The 17208-nt window shown below is 41.7% G+C and overlaps 1 long non-coding RNA gene across 1 annotated transcript in view; it reads left to right on the forward strand.

Moving 5' to 3' along the window:
* LOC120936789 overlaps nucleotides 1-16046 on the forward strand; it is a 287000-nt gene extending 270954 nt beyond the window's left edge. Inside the window, exon 3 of the long non-coding RNA XR_005748641.1 lies at nucleotides 15235-16046. This is a non-coding gene — a long non-coding RNA (uncharacterized LOC120936789). The remainder of the gene's footprint in view (nucleotides 1-15234) is intronic.
* The last annotated feature ends 1162 nt before the right edge of the window (nucleotides 16047-17208 follow it).

Below are 17208 nucleotides of genomic sequence, written 5' to 3' on the forward strand. Positions count from 1 at the left end.
AATATATTTTAAATATTTTAAACAATGAGTCTGCTGCAGTTATATGGTCCCCCCCAATAATGCAGGGAAATTAATGTCACAAGAAAAAGATGATAGCTGTGCCAATCCTATAATAATAATAATAATTGTATATTACCACTACTCTTTAAACAGTGAATGTTCAAAACTGCCCATCAATAATTAATAAAGTGCCACCACGTGCATGTTAAGTGAATGAAAATTAAAATTGAAAACATTAAAACAAGTGATATTCCATATATGTCAATAGACATATGCTTTAAAAATGGAAAATACAATTTGAAAAAATATTTAAAATTATAGAGATATAGTCCCAGTGTTTCTCTTCAAAGATGATCAACTAAATCCCATGTGCTCAAATTTACATCCGTGACTGAAAAGAGCTTTTTATCCACCAATTTGTGAGGACACCACCACCTTCTGAAATGACCATTCAACAGAAACAAGATACACACGCGCCTTTGGTTTATGTCAGGGTTAACACACATAAGGATCAATATGAAGATTTTCCAACCGGTATGCCAATAATCACTTCATATACCTCCGCATTGGTTTATCTCAGGATCTCATAGAAAGTAAATGGCCATCATTGTGCAATATATTTATGCTTTATTTAATATAAAAAGTAAAAAATAAACACTCACAAGGTATAGTGCCTAAGGACCAGCACAGAGTCTTTCCAGCAATACTTTTGAGGCTGACAGGAAGCTGAAGACGTATGACTGAATGTGAAATGCATAGAGGCTTCTGGGTAACACCAACATCACTTCCTGGCGTAACCCGCACAAAATCAAGGCTTGGACGGCACGCCAGCTCCGGGGCAACGAACGTTACATAGTATGTAAACGTATGAGCACAACTGTATGTATGTATGTATATTGTGAGAGTGAGAGTCCCTGTCTTAGTGAAAATTTGTGTAAAATGGGCACAGGACTCTCAAAGAGGCAGTTTCAGAAGTTCCAGCAAAAGATTAGTGATCAGAGAAAACTATGCTTTAAGTTTTCTCTGGATTTTGTAAGTCTGGATTGTGGCTGGAAACTTGAAGCCTTCAAAGAGCATTGGGAGGGATGGAGTCTTTAGTCATGTGTCTGGGTTTTCCAGAAGCTCTGCATGTTGTGTGTGTGTGTCCAGGTGCACACACCTGTTAAAAGGCAGAGCTAAGCATAGCTCAGTGTGTGTGGGAAGGGAGTTGGTGTTGGAGAAGTTGCTAGAGGGAAGTGTGCTATTGTGTAAGAACCCAGGCAATATCCTTGAGACAGTACTCCCTGTGGGAGAGGTTACAGGTCAGTGGACTGAGAGTTGGGCCAGCTGAAAGAGTCGGGGAGACCATAGCTGAGACAACTGGAAGAGAGAGTCTTGGGGACCAGAGGGGACTGTAAGTCCTGGAGGAGTGTGGAAGCCTGGAGTGTCAGGAGTGGGCCTGTGCAGCAAGGTACTGCGCCAAAGGCTGAGTGAGCCTTAAGAGCCAGGTGGATTGCCATTTTTCATGTGTTGTTTTTTGGGAGAAGAACCCCTGTGTGTTTACTTTCAATAAAAGTGTGCTACCACGCCCTTAAACCTTAGTTCCTGTTGGCTGTGAACTCAGTTAACCACTTCAGCCCCGGACCATATTGCTGGTCAATGACTGGGCCACTTTTTGCGATTCGGCACTGAGTCGCTTTAACTGACAATTGTGCGGTCGTGCGATGTGGCTCCCAAACAAAATTGGCGTTGTTTTTTTCCCACAAATAGAGCTTTCTTTTGGTGGTATTTGATCACCTCTGCGGTTTTTATTTTTTGCGCTATAAACAAAAATAGAGAGTACATTTTGAAAAAAAAATGACATTTTTTAACTTTTTGCTGTAATAAATCCCCCAAAATATATTAAAAAACGATTATTTTCCTCAGTTTAGGCCGATACAGATTCTTCAACATATTTTTCGTATAAAAAAATCGCTATAAGCGTTTATTGATTGGTTTGCACAAAAGTTATAGCGTCTACAAAATTGGGCATCGTTTTATGGCATTAATATTTATTTTACTAGTAATGGCGGCGATCAGCGATTTTTATCGGTACTGCGATTTTATGGTGGACACTTCGGACACTTTTGACACATTTTTGAGACCATTGGCATTTTTATAGCGATCAGTGCTATAAAAATGCATTGATTACTATAAAAATGCCACTGGCAGGGAAGGGGTTAACACTAGGGGGCAAGGAAGGGGTTACTTATGTTCCCTGTGTGTGTTCTAACTGAAGGGGGGGTGGGACTCACTTGGGGAAATGACTGATCGCTGTTCATACATTGTATCAGGCATTTCTCCCCCTGACAGGACCGGGAGCTGTGTGTTTACACACACAGCTCCCGGTTCTCGCTCTGTAACGAGCAATCGCGGGTGCCCGGCGGTGATCGCACGCGCGCCGGGAACAGGGGCGAGCGGGGGGCTGATTCGCGAGATTACGTATAGCTACGTGATCTCGCGCAGCCGAGCCGACCTGCCGTCGTATAACTGCGGCGGCTGGTCGGCAAGCAGTTAAAATGCATCTATCACTGAGCTAGACATCCCCCAATGTCACTATATATATATATATATATAAAATATCAGCTGTCAAAATCAAAATGTATAACATTCAAAAAAATTATTACATTTGGCCCAGAACAATCATATTTTCCTTTTCACAGCACATAAACACTGTAAAGCTCAAAATGTTGTCCCGATTTCCTCCCAGCAAAAGAAAAAGTCAATACAAGTGGTAGGTAATACATGAAAGTATGGTGAATAGCGCCTGTTTTACATTCTCAGGAATACTGCACTAAGATTTGTTAACTTCTGACAATGCAACACAAACAGTTTTTGCATTTGAGAATATGCTGTAAAATGAATTGCTGGGCACTGAGAATAAGTGCTGCTGAAAATGTGTATAAGCAGCTGTATATAGTCATTTTAGTTGGGAAAATAATGATTTGTTATATTTTTATCATTTTTCTGTATGTGTGTCTGCATAAAAATTACCCTACTAGACCATACATGGCATTTATCCTGTCTTTCGGCTCAATGCCCAAAAATCTGTATGTACTGCACATAGTAATTTATAAATGACTAAATTGTTCCCTCAGTGATGAAGGATATCACACATCATGCTTCAGAAAAACGTTTAATTTAAAAAAATACAGTAATGTTCTGTTTTCAAATTCAATCTTTGTGCGAAGACACGTGTAGAAAACCAATTTCTTTTATACAGATGTGGGGGCAGACTCACATGGTCTTTAACTGGTCTTGTCTTTTTCCCATTAAAAAAGAGAAAGGTGTACTTCAAAATAGCTAAGGAGGTACGCAATGTGGGGGAAATTTCAGGATAAATACTGGGAAAGTTTTTATCCTGGACATGGCATTATGATCAGGGCCGATCCTAGGGTCACAGGCGCCTGGGTGCAGATATATTTCTGGTGCCCCCACATGGGCGTTGTTATTTTACTAACTCCTCCCCTTTACAAATGTTTCTATGGCAATGTCTCAACCACAGAGATGCTCCCCCACAAAGTCTTAATTAACCTGGGATCCTTACATGACCTCTTAACAATAAACAAAATACAGGAAGAGAAGCAGAGTACTTTATTGGGACCTGGAGGGGGGCTCTGTGGTATGAGCCCCGAGTGCCGCCGAGCAGGGACCATTCTTTAGCCGAGCTCCGCTGAGTGACACAGCAGGTCCTGCCTTCTGGAGCCTGCAGTGCCTATGATGGATGTCCCACTCGTCCAATCCTGGACCGCGGGACGTGTGACGTCCATCATAGGCGCCGCAAGCTCAGAAGGCGGGAATTACAATGCCGCCCGGCGCGCCATGCGACATCCCCGCTTCCTGCTTGATTCGGCATCTCTCCACGGCATGACTCGGCTCCTGTCCTGAGCCTCCTGTGGCTGGCTGACTGGCTGCATATGTATGCGGGGACACTGGGCGCACCAGCGCCGCACACCGCGGCTGCCCACCACATACCCGCTCACTGCTCGGCAGCTATCCTTGGCTCCTAAGCCTTCCTGGCTGGCAACATCTATGACGGGCACATTGGGCATGCTGGCGCCACACACCACCTACGGCTGAGCTAGGTCAGTGACTGTGTATGCCTACCAGGTCAGTCACAGTGTATGTAGGGCAGGTTAGTCACAGTGTATGTAGGGAAGGTCAGTCACAGTGTATGTAGGACAGGTCAGCGTTAGTGTATGTTTGTCAGGACAGGTCAGTGTATGTAGGACAGGTCAGGTCAGTGTATGTAGGACAGGTCAGGTCAGTGTATGTAGGACAGGTCAGTGTATGTAGGACAGGTCAGTGTCAGTGTATGTAGGACAGGTCAGTGTCAGTGTATGTAGGACAGGTCAGTGTCAGTGTATGTAGGACAGGTCAGTGTCAGTAGGACAGGTCAGTGTCAGTAGGTCTGGTCAGTGGTGTATGTAGGTCAGGTGTCAGAAACAACCCTGAAATACATGCTAGTGTGCCTAAGAGCTTCCTTACATGCTGATCTCATGGAATGTATAACTGACATACATACACACTGACTTACATGTCTGTGTGTGTGTACTGACAAACACGCACGCGCAGGTCAGGGTATGTGTGTCAGTTTTTGCCACCTAGCAACGCCCCTGCAGAGAGGGCTTCTGTTAGAGAGTCTGTTAGATGTTTGGTGCCCCCACCTCTGCAGGTGCCTGGGTGCAATGCACTTCACCTGCAGGCTGTAATTTATAAAAAGATCACAGTCACCTGTGCACAAGATAAAGTTGTAATCCTGATATTATTTACTGGAAGAAGAAATTGACCTAATAAGGAGTAGTAAATGCATACCTCCCAACATTTTGAGATGAGAATGAGGGACACCTACCAGCAAACGTATGTAGGCATGGGACACGCCCCCTGCCACACCTCCTTAAAGGAGAATTAACCCCAAAAAAAGGTTAATTAAATCCACAAGGGCTTTTTTTTTACCACTGCTATTCCTTTATATTGTATTGGCTTTTAAAATGTACAAATGCAGCAATTTAGTAATTGGATGAAAGGTTTAGCACTGGGAAATACTTTTTGAAAGATAAAAAGTGCATTTTATATACAACTATATAGATCAGACCAAAATGAGGGACAAATGAGGGGGGAAAAGGGACAGATGAACATTGCTCCAATCAGGGACAGTCCCTCCAAATCAGGGACAGTTGGCAGCTATGGTAAATGTACACTTAGAAATTATAATTTCTCATGATATTTTGGCATACATGTACACATTGTATAGGTAGAAGAGACTTGTTACTTGCTATACAAAAAATAAATAATTATATGTGTGCTTAACCACTTGCTGACTGCCTAACATAGATATAAGTCGCCAGAATGGCACGGGCAGGCAAAGCAACGTACAGGTACGTTGCTTTGAATCTGCCGCCTAGTGGGCTCACGTGCCCACCGCGAGCTCCGTGACTGTGCCAGCGGGACCTGCGAACTCTATGTCCGCTGGTGTCCCCGGGCTTGTGTCACGGAGCGGCAGAACGGGGGAAGCCATTGTAAATGAGGCATCTCCCTGTTCTGCCTACTGACAGGACACTGATCGTCTGCTCCCTGTCATCAGCGCTCAGTGTCGTGTCACGGGTAGTGTCGTGTCATCGCCCCCTAGTGGATAACCCCTTCCCTGCCAGTGTCATTTACACAGTAATCAGTGCATTTTTATAGCACTGAACGCTGTATAAATGACAACGGTCGCAAAATAGTGTCCGATGGGTCCACCGCAATATCGCAGTCACGATAAAAATTGCAAATCGCGACCATTACTGGTAAAAAATAATAATTATAATACAAATGCCATAAAAACGATCCCCTATTTTGTAGACGCAAACCAATCAATTTACCAAAAATATGTAGAAGAAAACATATCAGCCTAAACTGAGGAAAAAAATAATGTTTTATATATTTTTGGGGATATTTATTATAGCAAAAAGTAAAAAATATTGAATTTTTTTCAAAATTGTTGCTCTTTTTTTGTTTATAACGCAAAAAATAAAAACTGCAGAGGTGATCAAATACCACCAAAAGAAAACTCTATTTGTGGGGGGAAAAAAGAACGTCAATTTTGTTTGGGAGCCACGTTGCACAACCACGCAATTGTCAGTTAAAGCGATGCAGTGCCGAATTGCAAAAAGTGGACCGGTCATTTGGCAGCCAAATCCTCTGGGGCTGAAGTGGTTAACTATTATAACATATTTTCTTTTAATTCGATATGGCCAGCTCAATTAACGGCCTATAATAACCATCATGGTCCAGCTAATAATTTCACTGCTACTTTTGGGGGGTTATTTACGAAAGGCAAATCCACGTTGCACTACAAGTGCACTTGAAATTGCAGTCGCTGTAGATCTGAGAGGGACATGCAGGAAAAATAAAAAAACAGCATTTTGGCTTGCACATGATTGGATGATAAAATCAGCAGTGCTTCCCCTCATTTCAGATCTCCCCCTCAGATCTACAGTGACTGCACTTTCAGTGCACTTGTAGTGCAAAGTGAATTTTCCTTTAGTAAATAACCCCCATATTATCAAAAGTATTGGGACACCTACCTTTACACGCAGATAAACTTTAATGGCATCCCAGTCTTAGTCCGTTGGGTTCAATAACAAGTTGGCCCTCCCTTTGACGCTATAACAGCATCCACTCTTCTGGGAAGGCTGTCCATAGGTTTAGGAGTGTGTCTATGGGAATGTTTGACTATTCTTCCAGAAGTACATTTGTGAGGTCAGGCACTGACATGGACGAGAAGGTCTGGCTCTGCAGTCTCTGCTCTAATTTCTCCCAAAGTTGTTCTATCGGGTTGAGGTCAGGACAATCATTTGGTGGAGGGGGGATTATGGTGTGGGGTTGTTTTTCAGGGGTTGGACTTGGCTCCTTAGTTCCAGAAAGGGAACTCTTAATGTGTCAGCATACCAAGACATTTTGGACAATTTCATGCTCCCAACTTTGTGGGAACAGTTTGGGGATGGTCCCTTCAGACGTTACACGACAGACACGACTGACCAGGGGGTGTTTTACCGTTTGCCGCTCCCCCAAAAGAATTACCACAGGCTACCACTGAGTGTAACCTGACCTTTCAAAGGTTATTCATTTATGTATTTATTCTATTCCCCTCAGGTCCAAGCAGGGGCCTCCTATGGAGCAGGTTTCAGCATATTGCTTACAGAAACTAAAAAAACTGTCATATAACAAAGGTGCTGTCAGGTTTATATGAATGAAAGCTAAAGATTTCATTGAACAGAGTATCTGTTGTCGTCCCTGCTCTAAATCGGACTTCAAACAAACTTTTCCGTGGATTTGTGTCCGAAGGGAATTGGCCGGGCACACCCATAGCATACACACGCTCGGACTTTTCTGAAAACTTTCCTAAAACTTTCCCAACATCACATGGTTTTTCTGCTCTTTTCTGCTCTTTACCACCACCCTTTGGTCAACTTCTGCTATTGTTGGTTGATTTCAACATTGGTTCTGGGCATGCATATTTGTACTTCGGTCAAAAGTCTGATGGATTCCTGTACACACGGTCGGACTTTGCACCATCGGACTTTTGGTGCTGAAAAGTTTGTCCGTTTGCAGAGCGAACTTTTTTTCCGATGAAACCCGAAAAAGTTTCTCCGATGGAACGTACACACGGTCGGATTTTGTGGAAAACTTGCTCATTTTGAAGTTTGTTGCCAAAAAGTCCAACCGTGTGTATGGGGCTTAACCCCCCTGGCGGTATTCCCAAATCTGACTCGGGGTTAGATTTTCATGCTGCGATCGGTAACCCCGAGTCAGACTCAGGCTCGCCTCGCTGGATCCACAGGGAGTGTTTACTTACCTTGTCCCTGGATCCAGCGATGCCACCGCGCTGTGTGAGCGAGCGGGACCTCGCTTGATTCACACAGCGTCCTCCTGTGCCGCCGATCTCCGTTCCCTGCGACGTTACGACGCACGGGAGCGGAGAACGGCGCCAAATTCAAAAACGTAAACAAACACATTACATACAGTATACTGTAATCTTATAGATTACAGTACTGTATGTAAAAAATACACACCCCCCTTGTCCCTAGTGGTCTCCCCAGTGCCCGACATGTTCTTTTATATAATAAAAACTGTTCTTTCTGCCTGCAAACTGTAGATTGTCCATAGCAACCAAAAGTGTCCCTTTATGTCAAAAATGTTTTTAGAGCAGCTAGAAAACAGCGATAATAAATTATAATCACTTGCAGAATTGTGCGATAGCGATTTGTGGGGAAATTCGTCATAAAAAAATAAAAATAATGACAGCGACATTTCTGCAACTGAGCAAATTTCAGTGATTTTGAGTTGATTACATTATTGAATAATTTTTATTATAATTATATTATTATTTGTTATAATTATTTATTATATTATAGTTTATAATTTTGTTTTAAAAAAAAATTCATACCCGGGATGCCTACAAGACTCTTGTTTGGTCAGATTTAAGTGAGTTATTCCTAAAAATTACAGACCTACAGTATAAAACACCAAATTTCTTTGCAAATAATGGTACCGCTTTCAGCACCTTTTTTCTGAAAGAATCATACCGCCAGGGAGGTTAAGGCAGGTGACAGGGCATCCTACACAGAGGCCTTACATCTTGACATCAAGGTAGCATTTTGAATCTGACAGTGAAGACAATACTAAACAAAATAACAACACAAGGACCTATGCTGGAGAGGTAAGCTTTTAGATTCCGATTTTTCCAAATTACCATTCCTAACTGATTATCTTTTAATAGTGCGTAGCTAAAAACATAACAGAGATTCAGCGAACCATACAATATGAAAATGCTGTGCGCAGTGGGAAAGAAACTATATTTCTATACCCACAATATAAAATGCTGCTCCAGTAGAAAAACATTTATTTTAGAAGAAAAACACACTATATTGAAGCCTTTAGGAGAGTATTGTATTACAATAAATATACTCACTTTGACATTTATTTATTTTTTCTAGTCAAAGGGTACTTGTGTAAAGGCAACACAGCTATTCTGTTAACCAGAATATGAAAAAGCTGGCTGCAATAAAGAAACAGCTTCAGCAAACACTGTATAAAATAAAATGACAAGCTTAAAACAATGTTGCAGCCTAACTCCTTCACAAATGCGTAACACATATGTGTATAGAAATGGGCTTTATTCCTGGGTCCCGCACTGAGACCGGGTACTGAGAATGATCTGTTACTGACAATGGATCTGTTAATGGTCTCTTACTAAGGATTGGGAGCTAGGAGAACCGTCTCTCACTCACATGATCACTATAGTGTTACTTGGCCCCACTACAGGTAAAAATAAAAAAATAACACACACTTGTGGTATCGCTGGGATCCACTGGAGTAGAAGACTTTACTAGTATTGGGGTGAGCCAAGTCCGGAGCTCCTAACGAACTTGGAGGCTGGCGGTAGGCTCCCCCGAGAAAGCTGGAAGGGTACCCCTGGTGAGGATGGATAGATGCTGGGTCTGGCGGAAGGAAGAAAGCCAGCGGTGTATGTGCCCCTGGAGTGGCAGTCCAGGGGTGTCGTAATCTCACTGTGAGTGAGGGTCGCTTTGTGTTACGGCTCCTAGGTCACTGCACTACACACTTTTTTCACACCTGCCTCTTGGGCCAGGATTTTTGGCTGGGGACCAGATTAATTTTTATTCCTAGCAGGAAGCCAGGATACAGCTGAAGACCAGTCAACACTAATACTGAAACACTCCTCCAGTCAGTCCCCTCCCCTTACAGTTAGAACACACACTAGGGAACACAGTTAACCCCTTGATCACCCCTAGTGTTAACCCCTTCACTGCGAGTGACATTTACACAGTAATCAGTGCATTTTTATAGCATTGATCACTGTGTAATTGTCAGTGGTCCCAATAATGTGTTAAGTGTCTAATCTGTCTGGCATAATGTTGCAGTCTTGATAAAAATCGCAGATCGCCGCCATTACTAATAAAAAAAATAATAATAAAAATGCCATAAATCTATTCCCTATTTTGTAGATGCTATAACTTTTGTGCAAACCAATCAATATACGCTTATTACCAAAAATATGTAGATGAATACATATCGGCCTAAATTTAGGAAAAAATATAGCTTTTTTTTAAAAAAAAATTGTGATATTTATTATAGCAAAAAGTACTAAATATTGTGTTTTTTTTTGTCACTTTTTTTTTGTTTAGAGCGAAAAAAATTAAAACCACAGAGGTGATTAAATACCAGCAAAAGAAAGATCTATTTGTGGGGAAAAAAGGATGTCAATTTTGTTTGGGTACAACGTCGCACGACCGTGCAATTGTCAGTTAAAGCGACGCAGTGCCGTATCGCAAAAAATGGCCTGGTCATTGAGCAGCCAAATCTTCTGGGGCTGAAGTGGTTAAACAGGCCATCAGGCATTGATTGTTGATGTCCTTGTGCATCCCTGCACATGACCGCATGTGTTCCTTCGCATATGAGTGTGCCTGATCACAGCTCTCCATGTGATACCATGTGCATGCTTATGTCTCTGAGCCAGTTGTTTCCCAGGAATTTCCTGACAGTACTATTGCCATCATACTAAATACAAAATTGAAAAACAAATCTTGCACCACAATGTAAAAGTGGAACATTTTAGAACTACCTGAATTTGATACATGAAATTTGCATTTTATGCGTGATTTATAGTATTGTTTTGTACGGATTTGTGCACATTTTCACTAGGTTGCAATTAGTTTATTTTAAAAGTGTGATAGCGTAAAATTATATATTTATCAATTTTTTGGTTTATAATAAAAGCTTGACTGACAATTCATCCCTTTCACCCTGTCTGAGTCACCTCACTTTCTGTCACACAGAATGTCTCTGGAACACGAAGCAATGGAAAACCAAAGAAACATAACAGTGGTTCAAACTTTTCCTCACTTTTCCTCACTTTTTAAAAAACATAGTACTTTTTATTCTGCTTTTTCTTCCATTACAGTTTACTCAAAAGTTAGTTCTCCACCTGCACTTGTATTAGGGCTCATTTACATTTGTGGTTGGGTAGGGGGTGGTAAAAACACACAGTTGGCCGTCACTTTTACCACACCAAAACCACTGCCCTTAAGCTGAAAAAACAGTAGATGGGGATATACAAAAAAAAATATCCATTATATTTGGTGGGCATTACTAATCACCAAACGTGGTCCATTCAACCAAACCATGCCACAGCAAAGTGGTGTGACATTTAGAGAGTTAAAACAGACAGTGGGGAGGCTACATATTACTGTCAAACACCTCAAAAATTCTCCAAAGGCAGTTTGCGTTTCAGAAGTGTGGCATGTATAAACATAGCCAAACAGTATCTTCTGGATTTGTCTGATCTTTACCTTAAAGGCTAACTTCACCTTTAGCAATGTGTTACATGTTAGGCCTCGTACACATGACTGAGGAACTCGTCGGAAAAGACACATCGAGTTCCTTGTTAGGCTTGTCGAGAAACTCGACAAGCTTGCTTTGCGTACACACGGTCAAGACCAAATCTCCCCATTCTCAAACGCGGTGACGTACAACACATACAGCGGCAGGGGAAGTTCGATTCCACTGGCAAACCCTTGGGGCTTCTTTTACTAATCTCGTGTTACTGTGTGTTAAGTAAAAGTTTGGTAAGAGACGATTTGCACTTTTCAGTCTGTTACAGCGTGACAAATGTGTTATCTCCATTACAAACGCTACTTTTACTGAAGGTGCGCTCCCGTCTCATACTTTATTATAAAAACATACATACGACCGTATTCCTCTGCAAAAAAGCTCTGCCACCAAGTTTCTTGATGGATTCTGTTGAGGAAAACGGTCATGTGTAGGCCTTACACCTGTATTTAGGGTGTAACATGTTGCAAAGCACCCCCCCCCCCCCCACATGACATGTGGGGGTTTTTCTTCCCACAGCAGCTGCCACTGTTACAATCAGTGTGGCTGTGCAGAGTAACGTCTGCACAACTGCATAATGTATTCACAGAGATCTGCAAAAGAATGGACTACAATTTGGCAGATGCGGTGACAGATGGACTTGTAGTTGTCAACATCAGAGAGCTGATGGAAGAGTCTGCAGGAGCCTGTCATTACACTTGCATTCCACTGATCCCAGGGTGAAATGCTTTGCAGGCTCCTGAAGAAAACAACAAAAAGGGCCCTTTTACATCCGTGATGATCCGCCCCGTGAACCTCCGCTTGCTAAGCGGGGATCGTGCCGCTGATCCCCGCTGAGCCAGCAGATGACAGGGCGGTCCCCGCACACTGTGCAGGGACTGCCCTGTCAGATCTCCGCTCTCCCCTATGGGGGGATCGGATGAACACGGACCGTCTGTCCGTGTTCATCCGATCCGCAGATGGATAGAAAAAAAGGATTTTTGTCCGTCTGCAGAATCAGAGCATTGCGGACTCAGGTGAGATTGTGTGTCAGCGGATGTTCATCCGCTGACACCCACTATCTCATAGGGATCAATGTATGTCCCTTTTTCATCCGTAAACAGATGTATGAAAAAGCGGACATACGGTCCGCAGGTGTGAAAGGGGCCTTAATGCAAAAAAAATGTCCTACACAAACATGTAAATTTATTGTGAGACCAAGAAGAGAGGAGAGCAGTGCTGCAGATGAGATGGTGCTAGGGCAGTGAGAGGAGTCAGGTAAGGGGGGTAGGATAGGTAGTTGGGCATTTTTTCCCTTAATTAACTATAAAAATATTTTCCTTATACGAACACTTTTTTTTGTATTTGTATAATGATAATTTGTCCCATGTCAATAACCAGATCAGCATGCCCGGTTTTAGAATATGTCGGCATAGAAAAAGCAACACAAAATGAAAATGTCCCCTGCTTCTATCCAACCATGGTGTTTCTGATTCTGGTTCCAGCTGTGGCAGAAATGCATGCACAACTTTGTGCAAAATCGTGCCCAGAAATATTGACCTGCTGTTTTTTTAAATTATGTTTATTTTCATGACATATGTCCAGAATATGCCTTTGCACTGCTTACCGAACACATTTTTTGGAAAACGCATATAGCGAACTGCCTATTTTGGAACTTTGACAGCAAGCAAACTATATAACTGGGTTTGGGACAGGTTCAGCAAATATAACTAAGGTTTGGATGCTGAATCTGAGCCTTATTGCAGTCAATGGGAGCCGAATGTTATAAAACAGTAATGACATGGCAGTCTGGGCACTGCTCCAGGGGACATGTACTAAAGCATAATTATAAAAAAAAAAAAAAAAAAAACTTTTTACTGGGGAGCAGCAACTTTAGCAATAATATTGACATAATTAATGCGCTAACACCTATAAGGAGCTAGAAATTGAAGGAAATGGCTGCACATGAGCATAAAGACCATTTATTGAAAATAGTAAAAGTACATGACACACATTACAAGTACATCCCCCTCTCCAACCCATACACACATCTAGACTGCTTGCATCATATGCTTTTTATTGAGAACTATGAGAAAGGGGGATGACTCGTTGGGGGTTATTTGCAAAAGGCAAATCTACTTTGCACTACAAGTGCAAACTGCACTTGAAATTGCACTCCAAAGACATGCTGGTAGGTTAATTGGATCCTGTCCAAATTGGCCCAGTATATATGTGTGTCCCAAGCGTGTCGAGATCCTACGGGGTAAAATGACCACACCAGCCAGGAAGACACTGGCTGCAAAAAGCGTCTAGTGGCGATTCAGTTTGCATGTGTAGCGCTATACAAGTCACTCACTCACTCTGAAAGTGCACTTGGAAGAGCAGTCACTGTAAATCTGAGTGGTAGATCTGAAATGAGGGGAAGCTTTGCTGATTTTATAATCCAATCATTTGCAAGCTAAAATGCTGTTTTTTATTTTCCTTGCATGTACCCCTCAAATCTACAGTGACTGCACTTCCAAGTGCACTTGTAGTGCAAAGTGGATTTGCCTTTAGTAAATAACCCCCATTATGTCACATTGTTATGTGTTACAAAATGTCTAAATGTAAGATATACAAATAAAAATACAGAGACACATAAACATAAATGTAACAGAGTCATTCCCCACTTCTTATCTCTCAATGCCGACAAAAAATGCAAAAACAAGAATAGACATTAACATGAAGATCGTAGGTTGCTATATAGAGGTATAATGGAGTATATATAAATAAATATATGCAAATAGTATAAGGAAAACAGCACATATAGCACCATATCTATCTGGCTAAACCAAAGGAATTTCATAAAAGCTGAACGAATACATATGAAATACTCAAGCTGAAATAATAAAATCTACTGTCTAAGTAGCAAAAGGGAATAAAAAGAAAAAGAAGACAACGAAAGAGGGAGAAAAACTCCCAATCCAAAGAAACCACAAAAATGTATGGCCAGACCGAGTGTATATAAAACAAGGATTGTACATAGAACAATATCGGACCTCTGAAAAGTAGAAGCATGCATATGTACTCAGTACTTGGTTTGCAGCAATTACTGCCTCAATGCGGCGTGGCATGGAAGCTATCAGCCTGTGGCACTGTTGAGGTGTTATGGAAGACCAGGATGCTTCAGTAGTGGCCTTCAGCTCTTCTGCATTGTTCGGTCTCATGTCTCTCATCTTTCTCTTGGCAATGCCCAATAGATTCTCTATGGGGTTCAGGTCAAGCGAGTTTGCTGGCCAATCAAGCACAGTAATCCCACGGTCATTGAACCAGGTTTTGGTGCTTTTGACAATGTGGGCAGGTGCTAAGTCCTCCTGGAAAATGGAGCTCATCTGCAGAAGGAAGCATGAAATGCTCCAAAATTTCCTGGTAGACGGCTGCGTTGACCCTGGACTTAATGAAGCACAGTGGACCAACACCAGCAGATGACATGGCTCCCCAAATCAACACAGACTGTGGAAACTTCACACTGGACTTCAAGAGAGACAATTTAAAGGCTCAGGAACCCTTTGCAGGTGTTATGGCTTAATTAGCTGATTAGAGTGGGACACTTTGAGCCTAGAATATTGCACCTTTTCACAATATTTTAATTTTATGAGATTGTGGATTTGGGGTTTTCATGAGCTGTAAGCCACAATCATCACAATTATGACAAATTACAGCTTGAACTATCTTGCTTTGCATGCAATGAGTCTATCTCTCGTATATCAGTTTCACGTTTTAAGTTGCATTAGTGAAATAAATGAACTTTTACACAATATTCTAATTTTTCGAGTTTCACCTGTATATTGAATTTTTCACCTACAGACTCGCATTCCCATTGGCTTGAACTACGAATGGGATGTCAAACATCGTCACCAGCTGATGTACCTGTTATGTGTGTCGTGTACTTTTTTCAATAAGTGGAGCACCTGTACAGCAACAGCACTCCCACACTACAAGCAACTTTAGTTAGATGACCCTTCAGTTCTGGTATGAATTTCAAGAGGTACTGTACACACACGCACACACAAAAAGCATGAGGTCCCTCAAAAAAATCAACAGCAAACCCTTATCTAAGCATTCAGTCTAGGAGGACCAGAATAGGGATGAGAATGTGGCCCCCCTCATGAACCATATCAGAGCACATTGCCCTCAACATTTACCGTCCATCACATCATCTAGCAATGAAAGTCCACATCATTTATGATGCCCAACATCCACGGAAGAAATAAAAATGATTGACACATGTCTACTTTCATCGCTTCATTCCCACTGAATGACAGGTCTGGTGGATGACAGATGATGTAAACAAAGGGGTTTAAACAGCCACTAGACCAGGGTTATGAGGAAGAGGCCCTGCTCCTCTTCAACATATTGGCAAGGTCTTTTGTTGGGTGGGGTCTCCTTCAATTTTAAAGGGCATGTGACCTGGTGTGGTTTAGGGGACTGCATGCTCATGGCACCCTTTTCTGGCCTACCTTGGTTTTAATGGGGCCTGGTTTAAATTTTGGGTGGGGTTTTATCTTTTTTTTTTATATGGGAGTTCCCCTTTAAAGTCCAGATCAGACCCAAACGCCCAGTATAGAATTTAGGGGTGACATCATTCCTTTAAGTATATACCAGACTTGAAGAACCCCCCCCCCCCCACAGTTTTTTTCCTAAACTATGTAATAATGTATATAAAGGAGGTAGACATGTAAGTGGGTCAGTGACATCACTAATTGTTAAGGACTCGGTGGTGCCCCTCCTTACACATCCCTGGCCTGGTGGATGTGGGGGTCTACCTTTCTTTACTGTGGTCACCAAAAATATTGCTTGTATATAACACACCACACATTTGTATTTTATTAAACAGAAAAAAATAATTTCCTACAGTATAAATCCATTGTCAGTCATGCTGCCCAATGAAGTTAATTCACGTCAGTAAGGACGAAAGATGCCTCTCTCCCTCCTAAAAAGCCCAGAGACAGTTAAACGCAGCTAGTGAAGAGGAAGGAGAAGGCAAAGCCAAGCTGCGCTGTGTATGTAAATGGACACACAGAGCATGCCTCAGGAGTGAGGCTTGCTATGGTGGGCACTCGCAGGGGGGGGGGGGGGCCAGGAGCTCCAGCAGGGGTCCCACGATAAGGAGGATCAGTGCTGCTATGTAAAAAAATGATATGTTTGATATAAAAAAATTAAAATAAATATGGGTTTACAATCACTTTAACCTTTAGAGGTTAGGTAAATGTTAAAGGTTACTATTTGGGGTTAAGAGTTACTTTTAAGTATTGGGGAAAGGTTAAGCTGTAAAGGGGTGAGGTATAGGGGTAAGGTATAGGGTTAAATGTTATGGTGAGGTTAAAGATAAGTTAGAGGTCAAGGTTATAGATAATTAAAATGTAATTAACATTTGTTACAGTATTTTCCCAGGATTTCACATGCAGATCGGAGAGCACTAGACTTTCACTGTCGAACACTAAAAAAAATGATTTTATTGGGTACAACCAGCCTAAAGTCATAGCTTCAATGTATTGTGGTGTAAAGTGACTGAAAGAGACACTTGTATATTGCATGAAACAATCAAAATGACACAAGTAGATAAGAATGATTTTTTTTTACATACATCAAGCCAACAGAAGATTATTCTGTAAAGCTCACCACCTTCAGGAAGAAAAATGTATTTTAAAATGGTATAAAAAATTGTCATGCCTGGAAAATTACCCAGATAAAAGGAAGTGACAGATTATTTAAATTTGCTTTGGTCATTACTACTTACACACTGCTCATTTTCTGTCATATCCTTATTTCGGCTTTTAT

The sequence above is a fragment of the Rana temporaria genome, chromosome 4, assembly GCF_905171775.1.
Source record: "Rana temporaria chromosome 4, aRanTem1.1, whole genome shotgun sequence".
Classification (NCBI taxonomy): domain Eukaryota; kingdom Metazoa; phylum Chordata; class Amphibia; order Anura; family Ranidae; genus Rana; species Rana temporaria.